This window comes from Pristis pectinata, chromosome 7 (genome assembly GCF_009764475.1).
Source record: "Pristis pectinata isolate sPriPec2 chromosome 7, sPriPec2.1.pri, whole genome shotgun sequence".
In the NCBI taxonomy this organism is placed as follows: domain Eukaryota; kingdom Metazoa; phylum Chordata; class Chondrichthyes; order Rhinopristiformes; family Pristidae; genus Pristis; species Pristis pectinata.
The window spans coordinates 19054517-19074274 of record NC_067411.1 but is presented as its reverse complement, the minus strand read 5'-3'; the positions used below and the strand labels follow the sequence as shown (position 1 = coordinate 19074274).

At 40.8% G+C, this 19758-nt stretch overlaps 1 protein-coding gene across 4 annotated transcripts in view; it reads right to left on the bottom strand.

Annotated features, from left to right (window-relative positions):
- LOC127572737 (storkhead-box protein 2-like) overlaps positions 1-19758 on the bottom strand; it is a 240739-nt gene that overhangs the window by 143038 nt on the left and 77943 nt on the right. The window lies entirely within an intron of this gene.

Genomic DNA, 19758 nt, shown 5'->3' with positions numbered 1-19758 from the left:
ACCAGCATCACAAAGGATTTAAAGAATATTACTGCTCATGAAGCATTCACCACATGTCTAGTTAATAGTAGGCTTCTCTCATTCTTCCTTAATGCCAGTTTCAGTCAATATAATTTAATTTTTCTCAGCCCCGCACAACATATTATGAATATGATTATTATTTTTATCAGTTCTTGTTTTATGGTCAATCCTGAATTACTGAACCTTGTTCCTTGTGTATCTTTTAATAGAAATTGATCAACACTTTCTATCTGTTATTGTAATCAGTAGTGTTGCACAAAGAAAATTCTTAACAGCAGAACACAATTCAAGGTACGAGAGCAGCGTAAGACACTTCTGCATACAGGCTGATAAAACTGGTGAGCAGAGAGTATGTAGTGTCACAGACAGATCTTGGCAATGGGAGAAGAGAAAAAAAGAAAGGGAGGAAAATAACAAAGAGAATTCAAAATAAAATGTAAGATAATAAGGTGTTAACAAAGGAATTCAGCAATGTTTCAAATCAAAGACCCTTTGTTAGCACTGGGAAAGTCTTTGATTCTATTTCCCTTTACACAGATGCTGCCTGACCTGCTGAGTATTTCCAGGATTTTCCATTTTTATTTCCAGCATTGGCAAGTTTTTTGGATTTTCAAATTAGGATATATGCTTCTTGGAGGGGAGCACCATTTCCCCTAGGCACCAAGTCATGATGGACAACAAGAAATTACTCAAACTTTAGTACTCTAGAACTCCCTAATAACCACCACTGTTAAAACACTAACACCATCCCAACACAACTTCCTGAGGAAATCTTTCACACAGTTGTTCATGAGAACAGCTGTGAGGATGTGGTATTTGTTACCAGATGCACCTGCCATCCCTTCAAACAACATCTAATACTGTGGCTTTGGTGAGATGGACAACTTCAGGACTCTCAGGAAACCTGTGCACACCAGATCCCAAATTCCTGCTTCTTAGGTTCAATAAATAATTACCACATTGAATCCCCAACCCACATCTGCCAATGCATGTGTGTGGTTTGTAAAGAAGTTTTCCTCACACACAGCCCAATGGACTCAGGTTAAATATGGCACATGGTGGGTTGGTGATAGATTTTTGATATGGGATCACTTTGGTGCATTTAACTTCCTGCATGTCCTAAAATGAACTACTCACAGATATTAAAAATTCCCATAGATTCACAGCTGATTAGAGGGAGAGAAAAAAACTATGATTTTTGCACTTCTGCAAATTACACACTAAAATACTTCTCATTTTGTATTACATGTGCATCTGTCATGGTGTGAAAATGCACTATATGTCTTTCTGCTTAGTTATTAAGTCAAAAATTGAGTCTCTTCCAACTCTGTGTTAGTTGATTTTAATTAGAACTGTGGTGGGGGCTAGTGACCTGGTAAATCTCCAAACTCTGTTGCTTGATCTGTAGTTGCTTGAAATTGTAAGAAGGATGGGATCAAGCTTTGTTCTGAAGTTCTCCCATTCTGAATTAGCTGCTCCTATTTGCTTTTGGAGAACAGGCAATGAACAGTCAGACCAAGGCATTAGCAAGCAGCTAGGACAAGGAAACCATAGCTCAATGTGTGTCTGTAGTGCCACTGGGAGAGGGAGCGGAAACTCAGAAATAAAACATCTGTGATTCTGAGTGGTATGAGGGTGTCAGTGGCCATGTGGAGGGGTTCAGAGCTATCAAGTTCAATTGCACCATTTCTCTTCCTAGTTCACAGGCAATGCTGGAATCTTCCAGACACCAGTGCTTACTTTCTAATAACTGCTGACTTTTCCCAGACCCAGGAAATCTAGAGCGAAAAGGTGACATGTGCAACCTCTTAATGAGCAACCAGCCTCCTGGTAGCTAGTTGGTCATTCAACTCCCATCCTACTCCATTTCTGGGTGAAGCTGAGGTGACACTGGCTGCAAGCATGAGGTTTTAAATGATTAGTACTTCTCACTTGACACAAGCTCTGCTGTTTTGACAGTAAGAGAGGATTGTAATCTCCCCTTTTCCTTTCATTTATTTATTCTATGTATTAGCTCCACCTGCTCTCTAATCTGGTTGTATACTTATATCCTTACAATGAAATGCTAAATTGATGGTCGATTTGGTTTGTTATAAAGATCCCATATTATGAAGAAATGCAGTGGTCTTTTTTTTCTGTCCAGCTGGCCAACAATGACCCTTTAATCATTATCACCAAAACAAATTGCCTGATCATTACCACAGTGTTGTTTGTAGGAGCCTGCTTTATGCAAATTAACTTCCTCGTACCATATTTTATAATGCTAACCACAATTCAGAAATTATTTCCTTGGCTATAAAGAATTTTGTGACATCCCAGAGTCATGACAGGAACTATATAGATGTAAGACTTGATATTATCTACACATTATATTTTTATGGCATTATTGCTATTGGTTTATTATTGTCATCTGTATCAAGGTAGAGTGAAAAACTTGTCTTGCACACCGTTCAAACAGATCAATTCATTACACAGCGCATTGAGGTAGTACAGGTAAAAATATTAACAATACAGAGTAAAGTGTCACAGCTACAGGGAAGTGCATTGCAGGTAGACCATAAGGTGCAAGGTCATAACAAGGTAGATTGTGAGGTCAAGAGTCCATCACATTGTAAAAGGGAACCGTTCAGTACTCTTATCACAGTGGGATAGAAGCTGTCCTTGAGCCTGGTGGTATGTGCTATTACACTTTACATCCCTTTCCAACACTTGCAAAGTTAACTTATTTTTCCCTATGAGACAGGTGTATAATACAAGTCCAAAACTAGACTAATCTGTGCGGCAGGTAATGCTTTACAAGTACAAGCAGTGGAATTGCACAAAGCAAACAAATATAGAGCTGTGGCCTGCAGAAAATCAACGTACACAAGAGAACAGAGGTGTGAAAGGGATTCAACCCACAGCCTGAGCCTTGTGCATGCTATTGCTTTCCTGATTTTCAAAGTTCTCAGCCATCCTTGTTGATGGACAGCTGGAAAATAATTCTGATGGTGAAACGAAGTTTGATTGTCCAAACTTTTGCATTTATACTTTATATATAAATTATATGAAAATTCCTGCACTATTTTAAAAAAATATATTTTCCTCCCTCTTCCACTAGCTCACTCACGCATTTCCTTCCCAGTCTGAGAAAGAAAGTAGCAATAAACTAGATAGGGCACAATATCGATTACCACTTGCTTCACTGCCTACTGCTGGTATTTGTGTGACATTTCATAGTTTGTTATTTGCATGGCTTTATCATTGCTATCACAATGAAAACCAAGTACGTATCTCCTGTGCTAGCTCTAAACTGGAAAACTGTAACTGGTGATTGATACCAAAAGACAGTATTCAGTGATAAGAGGAACAAATATAATATCAATTATAAATATTATTTTGAAAACGAGAACTTGTGTTGAAAGTTGTTTTGCTTAAAGGCACAACTTTCAAGAAAATAACCATGATGTTAAACGAGGAATTACTGGATTGCCTTTCTTGGCCTCCCAAAATCTTTAAATCCAATAAAGTATCTTGAAGTGTTACAATGTGGCAGTGAATTTTCCACAGAAAATTTCCACGAACAGCAATATGACATTGACCCAAAAATCTGTCCTTTAATAACAAGTATTGAGCAGAATGCAAAGAATGTTGCTCACCTTTAAATAGTGTCATAGAAATATTACGAAAAAACAAACTGCTGGAGGAACTCAGCAGGTCAGGCAGCATCTGTGGAGGCAAAGGGACAGTTGATGTTTTGGATCCTTACTTATCAGATTCCAGAATGTGCAGCCCTTTGTTGTCTCCACTCATCACTCCCAGCTTCTGTCTTTACCTCCACTCTTCCCTCCCCCCACCTGGCTCCATCTGCCCATCAACCCCACCTCACCTGGTTCCACCTATTGCCTGCCAGCTCCTGCCTCACCCCTGCCTATCTTCCCTCTACAATCTCAGTCCTTGTGCAGGGATTCGACCTGAAATGTTGACTATCCCTTTGCCTCCACAGATGCTGCCTGACTCGCCGAGTTCCTCCAGCAGTTTGTTTTTTTTGCTCCAGATTCCAGCATCTGCAGGCCCGTGTCTTCATAGAAGCATTTATGTCTACTGCAGAGAGCAAATGAGCCTCAGTTTAACAAGACTCATGAAGCTTTCTCCTTGATTTTGTCCTCAAGCCTCTGCAGTGGGAATTGAACCCACAGTATTGTAAATCAGCAGTGAGAGTGCTATCACCTGATGCACAGCTGAAACTTTAAATAGAGACTTTTTGGCTCACATTTAAAAATGTTGGACTGCCAACAAATGAAGCATGAATATTATGAAAAAAAGACTGCTAGAACTATGGCTGTAGATGTATTTAAGTCATGACAAGTTCATCTCCCTTTGCACTCTCACTATAATTATTTTCTGTATGTCATACACAAATCTATTGGGTGTCAAATTTCACAGAGAAATGAAGTAAGTTACACAAGGTGATTCCAGAACTCTATTTAGCAATCCTGAAATATAATGCAATAAAATGGATTTAATTATCCAGCCAGCTTGAATGAGTGATGTGGTTATGGCTGTTTTTTTTCTGAAGACATATTTAGCTGATGCAAGTTGTTTTTGAGTGCTGTTGATCAACTTTTCTGACTCATCTAAGCTGGCATGTATGCTTCTCCAATTTTCATTGAGGTGGAAGTGATGAACACTCTTGAAGAGCCAAGGTAATGTAAAATCAAAGAAGTTGTTTATTTTTATTGATAAGATGCATGACTGAACAGAGTACTAATTCCAGACTTCTGAGCTTCTTTACACTTCCCTTAACATGCAAAACAACAAAAACTTCTATATTTTCTGTGTCTGCCAAATAAATGCTCCACAGATTTATATTAATGATTTTCCTTAAAAGGGAAGACAACTTTATGCAGGATGAATTAAAGTAAAATGTCATTAGGCTGCCATTTCTGCTGTTCAGCAGAACCTCAGCATTAGCTACATAGAAAGCAAGCACTAACAAGTTTGGCATTTACTTACCTTGGGACGCAGAAGTTAAATATTCAAGCTCTGCTACACTGACAAGTCACAGTATTCTTCATGCTTTTTATTTTACAAAGCCTGTGATGGACACAACATGTCACAGCAGCACACTGCTTTAGTTTGGCAATCTTACGTTCAACGTCTATGATCTGCACAGGCTATAAATGAATAAAACATTTAGAGCTCCCGTGGCTTTTATAAATTACTAATGCAACGCTTGTTCTTTTAAGTTAGTGAGAAAGCAAAGAGGCCATGTCAGACAGTGGCACCTCTGTAACAAAGCATCACAAGGAGCTCAGTGAATTAAATCATGCTTCAACACACAAAAATGACCTCAGTGCAATGTGGAAAGCTCTTAGAAAAACTGTGTTAGTTAGATGCCTGAAGGTCACCTTCTACTTTTACAATGCTCCAGTTTAGCCAGTGGTCAACAGAAGGATTTTTCTTTCTTGCTTATTGTTTATCTTTTTCTTTTATCTTCTCCTGCTTTAATTCTTCCCTGGTTTATACTTCCACGTCCCTGGTACCACATCCAAGTGCACATCATTCACGTATGATCTTTGACCCTGAGTCCAAGCTGGCCTTGTTGAATATCTGCACATACCCATCCATCAAGGGTTGCTCGATAGTTATCAGGAATCTCTCGTATAGAAACTGGGTTTCACCAAATGGATCAAACCAAATGAAATGTCGCACAATGTTATTAAGCACACACATTCTTTAGCTAAAAGGAAACTTTTATGTAGAGCTTGGTCCTGTTGCATTAATGTCTTTTGCCAGCTGGGAACTTTCTCCATAGCAGCCTCAGAGAGTGGTGGATAAGGCTGCCACTTATTTCCCCACTTCATATTTCCTTATAACACTGGCCATTCAGGCCAGTGAGTCTATGCTAGCTCACAGAGCATCCTCATCAATCCCATTCCTACACTTATTTCCTTGTAACCCATTCTCCCTCACATGCTCATCAACTCGCTCCTGATTCTCCTGCCACCCATCTACAGTAGAAGCAATTTACCGTAACCAATTGCCGATTAACCTACTACCAGCATATCTTTCGAAGGTGGGATCAGCAGACCCAAGGTAGTGAGACTCCCTGCTTCAGTGTGTTAGCACACACGAGGCTGTTCTTTCTTCCCAAGACTTACGTGCGAAGGATGGAACTGGTTATCAGCAATAAAAAGGATGGAAATCAATCTGGTAAGTTTCTCCATTATGCAAATATGCAATTCTCTACATCATGTGAGGTCTTCTGCAAAAAGGTGTAATGCATCCTGCACACACTTTGCACTAAGACAATGGACAGCACCATTTACAAATCATAGTTGAATTCACCCAAACAAAAACACTAATCATCAACTTCAACCCACTAACAATCCACACCTATCAGCACATGAATCACCAGTAAACTTGCCCTCCTTAAATATAAACAGAGTTTGATATCCACTTGGGATGTGATTACCAAATTTGGGAGCCTCCAGGAACAAAATGTTGCACTGCTCCAGATAATTCCAGAGAAGGATCAAAGGTGAATATTGAAGAGTTGGGGCAGTCAAAGAACAATGAAAGAAAAAGGATTGTGAAAGAACAAAATCCTCCTGAAGTATATCCGACCACAACCCGTAACACTAACAATGCTAAAACTACTTGTAACAAGAAGCAATCTGGCCTGTATTTATTCACAGTTTCCTTGCACTCTCAGGTAAGCAGAAAGAAGCAGTCATCAAGTATAAGGGAAATTGGTTCCAGGCAACAGGTGGGCACACTAGTTGAAAAATTCGTTGGCACCAACAGAGGCAAGTTAACCAGTTGCTGTGCAGCATGTCAGTGATCTTTACAGTCAGAGTCCCTCAGCGCCCAACATCCAAGGCATCAGGGAACCACTGAATTAGGCATACACAAGGAAAGGTTGTTCCTTTCCTGTGGCAAGCACAGGAAAAAATTACTTCACCATAGATAATGTTTCAAAATAACTCATTCTGCTTTTTAATGGGCTGAATCAAGCCATGAGTGATTGCTGGTTCCAAAGGGACCCAGCAGCATGCAGTTATCACAGATAGGTACATCCCAGATATTCACTTCTACAAATCTACGCCATCCAGACCCAGCAATGGACCACAGTCACGGGATTTTCAACACAGAGACCATTTACTTATTTTAATTATTTATTAATGTTTATTTAATACATTTTTAAAAAAATAAGACCATAGGACATGGGAGCAGAATTAGGCCATTCGGCCCACTGAGTCTGCTCCACCATTCGATCATGGCTGATTTATTTTTCCCTCTCAACCCCATTCTCTGACCTTCTTCCCCTCTCAACCCCATTCTCTGACCTTCTCCCTGTAACCTTTGACGCCCTTACTAATCAAGAACCTGTCAACCTCTGCTTTAAATATACCCAATGACTTGGCCTCCACAGCCGTCTGTGGCAATGAATTCCACAGATTCACCACCCTCTGGCTAAAGAAATTCCTTCTCATCTCTGTTCTAAAAGGAGGCTCTTCTATTCTGAGGCTGTGCCCTCTGGTCTGAGACTCTCCCACTACTGGAAACGTCCTCTCCACATCCATTCTAGCCAGGGCTTTCAATATTCATAGGTTTCAATGAGATCTCCCCTCATTCTTCTAAACTCCCGTAAGTACAAGCCCACAGCCATCAAACGCTCCTCATACATTAACCCTTTAACCCCCCAGAATCATTCTCGTAAACCTCCTCTGGACCCTCTCCAATGCCAGCACATCCTTCCTTAGATATGGGGCCCAAAACTCCTCACAATACTCCAAATGTGGTCTGACCAATGCCTTATAAAGCCTCAGCATTACATCCTTGCTTTTATATTCTAATCCTCTTAAAATGAATGCTAACATTGCATTCGCCTTCCTTACTACCGACTCAACCTGCAAGTTAACCTTCAGGGAATCCTGCACTAGGTCTCCCAAGTCACTTTGCACCTCCAATTTCTGAATTCTCTCCCTGTTTAGGAAATAGTCCACACCTTTATTCTTTCTACCAAAGTGCATGACTATAGACTTCCCTATGCTGTATTCCATCCACCACTTCTTTGCCCATTCTCCCAATCTGTCCAAGTCCTTCTGCAGACTCCCTGCTTCCTCAACACTACCTGCCCCTCCACCTATCTTTGCATCATCCACAAACTTGGCCACAAAGCCATCAACTTCATCATCCAGATCATTAACATATAACATGAAAAGTAGCGGACCCAACACTGATGCCTGCGGAACACCACTAGTCACTGGCAGCCAACTAGGAAAGGCCCCTTTTGTTCCCAGTCTTTGCCTTCTGCCAGTCAGCCAATCTTCTATCCATGCTTTTTGCCTTTTTAGTTGCCTTCTGTTAGTTTTTAAAAGCTTCTCAATCCTCTAGCTTCCCACCAATATTTGCAAATATTGTATGCCCTCTTTTGCTTTTATACTGTCTTTGACTTCCCTTGTCAGCCATGGTTACCTTATCCTCCCTTTATAATGCTTCTTCTTTGGGATGAAATGATCCTGTATCTTCCAAATTACTCCCAGAAACTCCTACCACTTCTTCTCTACTGTCATCCCTGCTAGGGTTCCCTCTCAATCAACTTTGCCCAGCTCCTCTCTCATGCCTTTGTAGTTACCTTTGCTCAACTGTAATGCAGATACATCCAATTTCAGCTTCTCCCTCTCAAACTGCAGGGTGAATTCTATCATATTATGATCACTGCCTCCAAAGGGTTCCTTTACATTCAGCTCCCTAATTAAATCTGGTTCATTGCACAACACCAAATCCAGAATTGCCTCCTGTCAAAGGGTATCAGGGGACTCTGTGGGAGAAGCCTGGTGGTATACCAGCTGAGGCCTTAGTTGCCACCAAAACCTTGACACCCAACTCTGGGTTTGGGAGGACCAGGATGATTGGGCTCCCCCATCTCTACCATGTTGGTACAGGCTTGAGGAGATCATAGGGAATGCATTGGGGTGACAGGTCAAATCAAGCACAAATCTAACCATTAATTTTTCTATTATGGGACCTATAGTTTTGTAAATATTTTCTGTTAATTTTAACTTCAGTGAAGAATCTTGACAAAAGTGATACATCTACATTTCCTCTGTAAAACACCAGTAAAATCTGATTAGTGTTTACTTTGTTGAATTGTCATTAGACACGAGAGAAACCATCTGCTTGGATGATGTATTATAATGGTTTAAAAGTTCATGGTCTAAGATGCCTAATTCTGAATGAAGAAATATAACCAATTAGTCTTTGAACGAGATCTTCAAAGATGTATAATGTTCTGTTTATATCACAGTAATGCTTTTGCTGAGAATTTATTTTCCTGAAAGCTTTCGGAGAGCAATTAAAATTAAATTGAGTCTGTAACAATAAATGGTCCAAGTCTCAGCTGTTGTGTGGTCTAATAAAGTAATTCAGACGTACAAACGGATTTAGCAACCAACTATTGCAGAGTTTCAAGTCACTTAAACCCAATTAGCTAATGGTCCAAACTCAGCAATAAGTGAAATACAAAATTCAAATAACCATAGCAAAAAATAATTCAAAATGTTTATAACAGCTGGACTTTTAACAGAGTTGCTCTGATCTGCTGAAGTTATCCTGTTGCTGAGAAATCTCAAATGAACTAAACAGAATCAAATTGGTAGTCATGCTTGAATTTCATGATCAACTAAATGTCATGCAGGCAAAGGTGCAGACTCATGTGGTTCCACAGGTCTTGAATACACACAGGTTCCTCATTTGAGAGATTAACATCAGGCTGTTCTGTCATGAGAACCATGCCAGCTCTCGTTTGCAACCCCAGTGCCCATAAGTGAATATAGAAAGTGCAGGAGTGAGATTAAAAAGGAAATTAAGAGAAGTGTAGGGCATATTGGGAACCAAAGAGTAACCTATGGAGGTCATGTAAGTATGTAGGTTTCTTAATGAACACCTTGCAGCTGTATTTACAAAAGAAAGGGATGACGTAGATATTGTAGTTAAAGAGGAAGAGTGTGATGTAGTTGATGCGACAAGCAGATTAAAAAAGCAGCTTTGGAAAAGAATAAATCGCCAGACCCAGAAGGAATATATCCCAGTTTGCTAAAAGAAGCAAGGGAGGAAATTTCAAAGGCTCTCACAATCTTTCAATTATCCCTGACTGCAGGGGTAGTACCAGAGGGCTGGGCATCACTAACATTGTACCACTGTTTAAAAAGCAAGGTAAGGATAAAGCAAGTAATGACAAGCCATTCCTTTAACATCAGTAGTGTTGAAACCAATTCTGATTGTTGCTATAAAGCTTTCTGTAGAGAAATACAGGTTACTAGGAGCAGTCAGCATAGATTTGTTAAAATAAGGTTGTGCCTGCTCTGCCATTCAACATGATCATGGCTGATCTGCCTCAGGCCTCAACTCCTCTTCTATGCTAATTCCACATAACCCTCAAATCCCCAGCCTTTCAAAGATTTATCCACCTATTCTTCAAATTGGTAGTCATGCTTGAATTTCATGATCAACATGATCAACATGGCAGCACAGTAGCATAGCAGTTAGCGTCATGCTATTAGAGCGCCAGTGATCGGGGTTCAATTCCCGCCACTGTCTGTAAGGAGTTTGTACGCTCTCCCCATGACTGTGTGGGTTTCCTCCAGGTGCTCCGGTTTCCTCCCACATTCCAGACATATGGGTTAGTAGGTTAACATGGGTGTAATTAGGCGGCGCGGGTTCGTTGGGCCAGAAGGACCTGTTACCGTACTGCATAAATAAAGTTTTAATAAAGTTTTTTTAAAAACCTCCAATGCTCTTGCCTCTACAACCTTCTGAGATAGAGAACTCCTGAGATTCACCATCCCCTGCGGAAAAAAATTCCTATGTGATTCAGTTTTAAATGACTGTCCTCTTATCTTGTAAGCATGTCCCTTGTTCAAGACTCTCCCATTATTGGAAACATCTCAACATTGACAATGTCATGGTCCTTTAGCATTTGTTGTGCTTCAATAAGATCACCCCTCCTGCTTCTAAACTCCAAAGAATATAGGTCTAACTCTTTTAGCTATTCATGATAACCCACCAGTCCCAGAAATTAACCTATTGAGTCTCTTCTGGACTGTCTGTAATACTGGTTTTCCATGGGGATGGAAATTCGACGCAGCACTCCAGGTGTGGTAGTACCAAGGACCATACAATTATAGCAATCCTTTGTAAACTACAACCCCTTAGCAATAAAGGCCAATTTGCCATTTGCCTTCTTAACTACCTGCTGCACCTGCATGCTGACTTCTTGTGTTTCATGCACATGAACACCTCTACTTATTTCTAGTCTCTCTCTGTTAAAGCTCAGTTTCACATGATTTATACACCATGCCAAGAAACAACCTTTTTAGAAACAATCCTTTATTTAAGATGCTGCTGGCAATGAATACAATTGCTTAGGCTTTGCAAAGTTAAAGGGTTCACATTCATGTTTGTTAGTTCTCTTGATAATTCATCTTGATTAAAGTTATAAACTGAACAATCCTCTTTCCCAACCCTAATTACAACTGTGCTATTCTCTGAACCTTTTAGATGAAAACCATCTGCTTTTTTGCTCATTCATCTTCCAAGTCTCCTCAACTGACTGTTGGTTCAGACATTTCCAGCCAGTCCCATCGTATTCATTTTCATTATCTGTATTTTTTTAAGCTCACTACAGTTCAACCCTGCATGCCTTCACCAAACCCAGCCTTGAAGTCAGTTATGCTGCAGAAATGAACCTTGTTGAAATGCTGGCTCACGGATAAACTCATACATTGATCTCAAGAATCTCACAGTTACCTGAATGAATGTGGTTCGAGTTTGATTGACAATGTCTATCAGTAATCAGAGAAAAATTCAAACAGCATTGAATCTGTTGGTTGGTCAAATTTTCCCCACTTTTAATGTGCCTGCCAACCCTCCAGCACACTGTGTCTGTCACCTTCTCAATGCAGCTTTGAACAATACCACGGTAATCTCCTCCAGGTGGATGGACAGTTCCTGCAAAAATGTATGTTAGAAACTGACTGTTGTGACTATTATAGCTGCAGGGCAGACTAGTCAGAGCCACTAAGACATCCTCATAATCCGGAGATATCATTTGACTTAACTCCATGACTATTTCCTTTGCTTTTACAAAATGTTTAGCTAGACCTTGATAATTCATCTTTGACTGGTAAAGCCTTTCATCTGCCTTTTCCTAAATATCTTCTCTTGCACTGCTTGCATCTTCTGAACAAATGTGAAATAGTAATGCATTTTAAATTTGCTGGAAGCATTCTTTAAAAAGCAATTTTTGTGATGTGGACATTGTTGCCATTTAATGCCCATTCCTAACTGCCCTTGAGAAAGAGGTGGCCAGTCAACTTCTGGAACTATTCCCATACTGCTGTTGCATAAGCAATTCCAGGATTTTCCTCAGGACATTGACTGCTGCAGGAGTTCCTCAGGGAAGTATCCTGGGCCAAACCATCTTCAAATGCTTCATCAATGACCTTCCTTCCAAGTTAACTTCAGAAATGGGGGTGTTCAGTGATTTCATTCTATCTGCAACTCCTCAACAAATGAAGCAGTCCATGCCTGCAAGCAGTAAGATCCAGACTACATTCAGTTATGATCTGATAATTGGCAAGTGGCAGTTGCACTGAAAAAGTGCCAGCAATAACCAAATCCAACGAGATTCTAACCACTAACCCTTAAAAGTTCAATGATGTTACCATCACTGGGAACCCCACCATCAACTTCCTGGGAAGGGGAGTGGCATGGGGGTCACCACCAGCCAGAAACTCAGCTGGAACAGTCACATAAAGAGCACATCAGAGGCTGGGCATCCTGTGGTAAGTGGCTCATCTTTTGACAACCCAAACCCTTTCCCTGCTCCGCAAGGCATGTCAGGAGTCTGAGGGAATACTTTCCGCTTGCCAGGGTGACTGCGGCTCCAGTATCACTCTAAAATCTCGATACCAGCCAGGGCAAAACAGCCCACTTGTCTGGCACTCCATCCACCACCCTGAACGTTCATTTCCCCCACAATCACTGCAGTGTCTCACTTTGGCTTCTCTGACAGTATCTCCCAAACCTGGAACTTTAAACATCAGGAAGGATGAGAAGAGCAGGCATTATCACCTGCAGGTTCCTCTTTTGGCAGGGTCTAATTCTTCCCCTAACTACACTGTGGGAGTACCTTCACCAGGAGGACTGCAGTGATTAAAGAAGATGGCTCACCACCACCTTTTCAAGAACACACAGTGACATACAATAAGTGCTAGCCTTACCAGCAAAGCCCACAATAGGAAAATCAATAAATTAAAAATAATATTCAGACCCAGCAATAATGAATGGACAGCAGCATATTTTCAAGTGAAAGTGGTACACAACTTGGAAGGGAACCAGCAGGTGATGGTGTTCCCCTGCATCCTCTGGCCTTGTCCTTCTTGCCAGTCAAGGACACAAGTTCAGTAGGTACAGGTGTCAAGCCCGAGTGAGAAAGGAAAAAGTATTTTGTTGCTTTTACACATTGCAGCCATGGTTCATTGATGGCAGAGGGAATGATTGTTTAGGGTGGTGGATGAGATGCCAATCAAGCGGGGTGCTTTGTTCTAGATAGTGTCAAGCTCCTTGAGTGTTGCTGGAGCTGCATCCAGGCAGGCTGGATTAATTCCATCATGTTCTTCAGCCTTGTAAATGATGGTAAGGCTCTGCAGTATCAGGAGTCAAATTACTCACGGTAGGGAACCCAGCTTCAGACCTATTCTTGTAGCCAAAGTATTGACGTAGCTGGTCTTACTGAGATTGTGGACAATGTTGATGGTGGGGTATCAGTGATGGTAATGTCATTGAATGTCAAGGATAGGTAGTTGCATCTCTTGTTGGAGGTGGTCATCCTCGGGCACTTTTGTGGCACAATTGTTAACTACCATTTATCAACCCATCCCTAATGACTAATTAGAAAACCTGGGTAATATCAACCAAGCTGAAGCAGCTACATTGTATAGGGTTTAGCATCTTGTCAAAGACATCTTAATGGCAGTCATCCTGTACACACTGAGAACTGAAACTGGTGAGTGATGGTATCAGGAGTTAACTCATGAATGGCTTCTCAACTTACTCTACCACTTCCATCTTCCTCTGTGTTATTGGGATGCCAGTTCATAAAATCTACACATAATAGAAAGTTGCTCATGCTTACATAATGAGAAGGAGCCCCTGGAGGTGAGTAAAATTCCTATACATCTCATTAAGCAGTGCATTGTAAATAGGGCAGTAAATGAGCTTCAGCTGGACATCTTGAAGTCTCAATTATTCACCTTTGAACTGACCACACTCAACAATGAACATAAAATAGAACAGTACAGCACAATGTTGTGCCAAACTAATTAAGCTAATGACAGCTAATTAAATTAATCCATTCTGCCTGCACAAGGTCCATATCCTTCCATTCTCTGCATATTCATGTGTCTATCTCAGAGCCTCTTAAACCCCTTTATCATATCTGCCTCCACCACCACCCCTGGCAGCACATTCCAGGCATCCACCACTCCGTGTAAAAAAAATTGCCCTGCACATTTCCACATTCACATCTGTACTTCTGGCAAATTATTTGGGTTTGAAACTAACCTATTTAATATTTGATACGATTGCCTACTGAATCCAAAACTGGTGAGAATTCAGTGACAGAATTCAGATTTGACTAAATGCATGGATTCACCATTAGTTTGCTATGACCTTCATGGCAACTGCAGTGATTGTTTTGAACTGGAATAAAATATTGTTTCAAGAAAATAGGTCAACAAAGATTGATTTATTATAGTCATTTTTGCTTCCAATCTGTGTTTTATGGTCAGAGTCCAATTGTTTTATTACCTTGCAGCTGATTTTTATGGAAAGATTTTCTCAGGACCAATTAGAACAGTAAGTGGAAGGCTATGAAAGCCAATCGCATTGTGAGAGCCAATCACATTGATTGAAGGGTGCTACTGGAGCCTATCAGTTTATTTCCATTGCCATTGGTAAAGGAAGTTAGAAGAGGAAAATATTAAAATAAGCTGGGGCTTCTGAGACTCGGGATGTACACCCTTGCCCTCCCCTCCCTCCCAAAGAACTAAAATAATAAAGATGATCGGACAGAATATGACTTTTAAAGATCTTTGCTTTCTGGATACTTTTGTCCATATCTGAAAAATGAAAGGAAACTAAAAGCAATGGGTGCATGCAGGCAAGAAGGTCAAGGATGGGAACCATACTCCAGGACCTGACCTCACTCAAGTGATTATTGTCAATGAATGCATCTTCAAAACTCACTTCCTTTCAACCATTAACCTCAGATGCTGCTTGATTCACCAAATCCTCACTTTCAACAACTTCTATCCCACTCTCCACGACATCCCCACACATCACACAGCTTGCACACGTTGTCAGATTATTCAACCTTGTCAGCCAAAACACTCAAGAAAGACAGGCTGGTTGGTAAGCTAACTGGCTACTTAAAGATCCCCCTAGTGAAGGTGGGAGGCAGGAGAATTGGGGGAATTAATGGGTATATGAGAGAGAAAAAGTTTATCAGGAAATATTTGGAATAATGGGATCGATGGAGTTGTTCTGAGAGACGACATAGACGTAATGGCTGAACATTGTGAGAAATATAAAGTGCAATGGACCCTCTAACCCTCATGGAAAAGGTGCTGCTGTTCATTACTGTAGTGAGGCTGGCACCAATAGCAGGGCTGAAACCATCAAGGACGATGACAGATTCATCAGAGAACCCTCCTTTACATATCCCACCTCTCACTCAATGCACGTTCCTTTCTGATTTACAAGCTGCACATACTTTCTCCTCACTTCCAGTGACAGACAAACTGCTGGAGGAACTCAGCGGGTTGAGCAGCATCTGTGGGGGAAAGGACTTGTCAATGTTTCGGGTCAAAACCCTGCATCAGGCATTTCAACCCAAAACATTGACAATTCCTTTCCTCCCCCACAGATGCTGCTCGACCCAGAGTTCTTCCAGCAGATTTCTTTCACTCCAGACTCCAGTCTCCCATGTCTCTATTTCTCCTCACTTTGCTATTGCATCACTCTGTCTCATATCACAGCTCAGAAACTGTCACCAGGCATCTTCCAGGCCAGGAACAAGGCAGATCTGCATGTCATGAGCCACCAAGCTCTTGGCAGGGCTGGGGCACACACTGCTAGTTTACCAGAGATCAAGGTCACACACAAGTTCTACACAAAAGGCTTAGACAAGTGCTATCATGGGATGGGCTACAGAACAAGGATGATGGGTGGGCATGCTGAGGAAAACATGCTGAAAAACCAAACTAGACTGTCAATGAGCATGGAGAAGATCACAACCAGCTTGGCACAGAGCTTCCCACAGGTACTTGGACAGGTACATGGATAGGAAAGGTTTAGAGGGATATGGGCCAAACACAGGCAAATGGGACTAGCTCAGATGGAAGTCTTGGTCAACATGGATCAGTTGGGCTGAAGGGCCTATTTCCGTGCTGTATGACTCCATGACTCTGTTACCTCTAAACCTTTCCTATCCATGTACCTGTCCAAGTACCTTTTAAATGTTGTTAATGTACCTGCCTCAACCACTTCCCCTGGCAGATCATTCCATATACTGACCTCCCTCTGGGTAAAAAGATTGCCCCTCAGGTTCCTATTAAATCTCTCCCCTCTCACCTTAAACCTATGCTCTCTAGTTCTTGATTCCTCAACCCTGGGAAAAAGACTGTGTGCATTCACCCTATGTATGCCCCTCATAATTTTATACACTTCTATAAGGTCACCCCTCATTCTTCTATGCTCCAATGAAAAAATCCCAACCTGCTCAACCGCTTTCCATAACTCAGTCCCTCGAGTCCTCATAAATCTCCTCTGCACTCTTTCCAGCTTAATGGCATCTTTCCTATAGCAGGGATATAGAAATTACTTTCCTATATCATAACTTTCTAAGATAAATGAAAATATAAAAAACAATTCTTCATATCTGAAATAAAAGCGGCAAGTGTAGGAAACAGTCAACAACTCAGACACCATCTGTAGAAAGACAAATAGAGTTAATGTTTCAGGTTGAAGGTTTCGGGTCCAATGAAGAATCTACAACCTGAAACGTTTATCCTGTTTCCCTTTCCACAGGTGCTGGCTGACCTACTGAGAGTTTCCAGCATTTTCTGTGTTCATTTGTAACTAATAAAAAAAACAGAAGTTTGATAGTGTGTGTATGTGTGTGTGTGTATATATACATATATATATATATATATATATATATACACACACACACACACACACACACACACACACACACACACATATATATATATATATACACACACACATACATACATACACACACATACATATATATTATACACACACACACACACACACACACACACACATATATATATATATATATATATACACACATACATACATACACACACATACATACATACATGCTTTAAAAAAAGTGTGGAATGCAACCGTCCCACTGTGAACATGCCTCTTGTGATTTTCAGAGGATTTTGTGGTGTGCAAGTACCCTGCATGGATTTATCAGCCTGTTAAACAAAACCATTCCCAGGCTCAGGCAGCTCGGCTATGAAAGGGAGGATGGAGTGTTGTCACAAGGAGGAGCCTTTAACTGTACTCCTTGAGAGGAATAGAAATGCTCTCCCTAGTCCCTCAAGAAGATTTTTGCTCCCACTATGGATTGCAAATTCTTTCTCTACCCACCTGGCCCATGCCAGGACCCTCCATGAAGGCAAATGTGGCTGGCGCTCCTGTACCCCAACTCTAATATTCTGCTTTCACTCCATGCTGTGATGGTCCCTTGCCACCCTCTGTAATCTCTGGATTTTCCATCTCCCAAGGTCGCAAGGTCCTTCCCAACAGCTGGTTTCCCTCCCAGTGATTTGGTTACTGTGGGTGAGAAATTGTAGAAAGTGTATAATTGGGTCCTGCCTTTAAATTCAGCAGCGCATATGTATCCATGTCTTGACAGATTATACCCCCACTACTGCACACCCTAAAATAGTGGCAAATCCTTACATAAAATAAATCCTGTGTCTGCAGTAGTTACACTCTGCATCAGTAATCTCTACATCAAACACTAGAAATAAATTGCAACTTTGGTTACATTAAAGGTGATTAAATGTTGGTTGTGCCCACTGCTCAAACAATGACAAGCCTGCATCTTAGTGTACTTTCAGTCTAAGTTCAATTTTCTGTCAGTTGAAGCAAGCCACTGGATTGTTCATCACTAATGGAGACTGAGTTGGATTAGACAGTTGTGAGACAAATCAGTGTTAATCTATTGATGATGTGTTGTTATAGTAGTAACCCTGCTTAGTAAAAAGAGGAGCACAGCACCAGAAAACTGGTGGATGTGCATGGCTGAGAAGCCAAAGGTGTGCAGCTACCATCTGAGGAATTATGGCTGAATGCCAGAAGATCAGAACTACAACCTAAACTTCGTTATCATTCCATAATTCCTGCACCCATGGCTCTTTTTCAGTTATGAGCGTTTCTTAGAGTGGGTTAAGGTTTTTTGAAGTCATTATTAGCTTTAGCCAGTCTTTGTTGTGCATGTTTTCACAACTATCTACTTTTGTCTCAGAGGCACTTTGTCTATGGATTGAAGAAGGATTTCTTCTATGCTCCTCTACATAATCCTCCAATAAATGCAAAGAGGCATACTAATGTTGATTGCAGCTCATAAGTACTCTGTACCTGTGAGGCACTTTAGGATCTACCAATGTAGTGACAAATATTAAATAACTGTGGTCTTTACTTTTATTCCTTTTATTGTACTGATACACAGTTATGATCGAGACAAAGCATGCAAATGAGGAGCAGGAGTAGGAGTTGGCCTCTCAGCTTCTCATGGCTGCTCCACCATTTAATAAAATCATGGTTAATCTGATTGTAGCTTCAAATCGGCATTCCTGTCTACCCCAGGTGACCTTTCACTCCTTGCTTATCAATAATCTATCTACATCTGCCTCAAATATAGTCAAGGACTTGGACAAGGACAAAGACACAGCTTTTTGAGGACAACAGTTCCAAAGAGTCAGATCAGAGAGAAAACTTTGCCTGATCTCTATATTGTGCCAGCAAATCCTTATTGTAAACATTAATCCCCGCATCCTAGATTCTCTTACAAGAAAAAACATCCTCTCTGCATCCAGCCTGTTAAGGACCCCATAGATCTTATGTTTTAAAAGATGAGCATTAGTCAGTAGCTATAACTGTCCCCTTCTCCTCTGCATTGCTCTTAACCCTGTTTAACAGTTTTCCCTTGTAGCTCACTCATACACAAAGTACTCAGGCAGATTTTAGTAACTCATATACTTGGAATCTGTTATTTCTTTTGACTGAAGAACCCTATAGCTTTACAAGAAGAATCAACTTTTCAAATACAACACATTTCACAGGCTGCTCTAAATATTAAGAATTAAAACTATTCAAGCAGCAACTCATATAATAACTACAATAATAATCCTTTGGCTCTGTGAAAATCACTTTCTGCTTTTCATACATCAATCTGTGTGTAATTTTTTGTCATATTTCAGGGCTAGATTAAAAATACGTTGCTTGTCAGTGTATTGCTATTGAATGCTGTCTTTCAGTTAGCAATTGAACTGGCAGCACATGTCTGAACCTGGAGCTTTTTAGTTGTATTTAAGTGGAACTTACTCAAAACACTTTCCATTAAAACATTACTGTGAAACA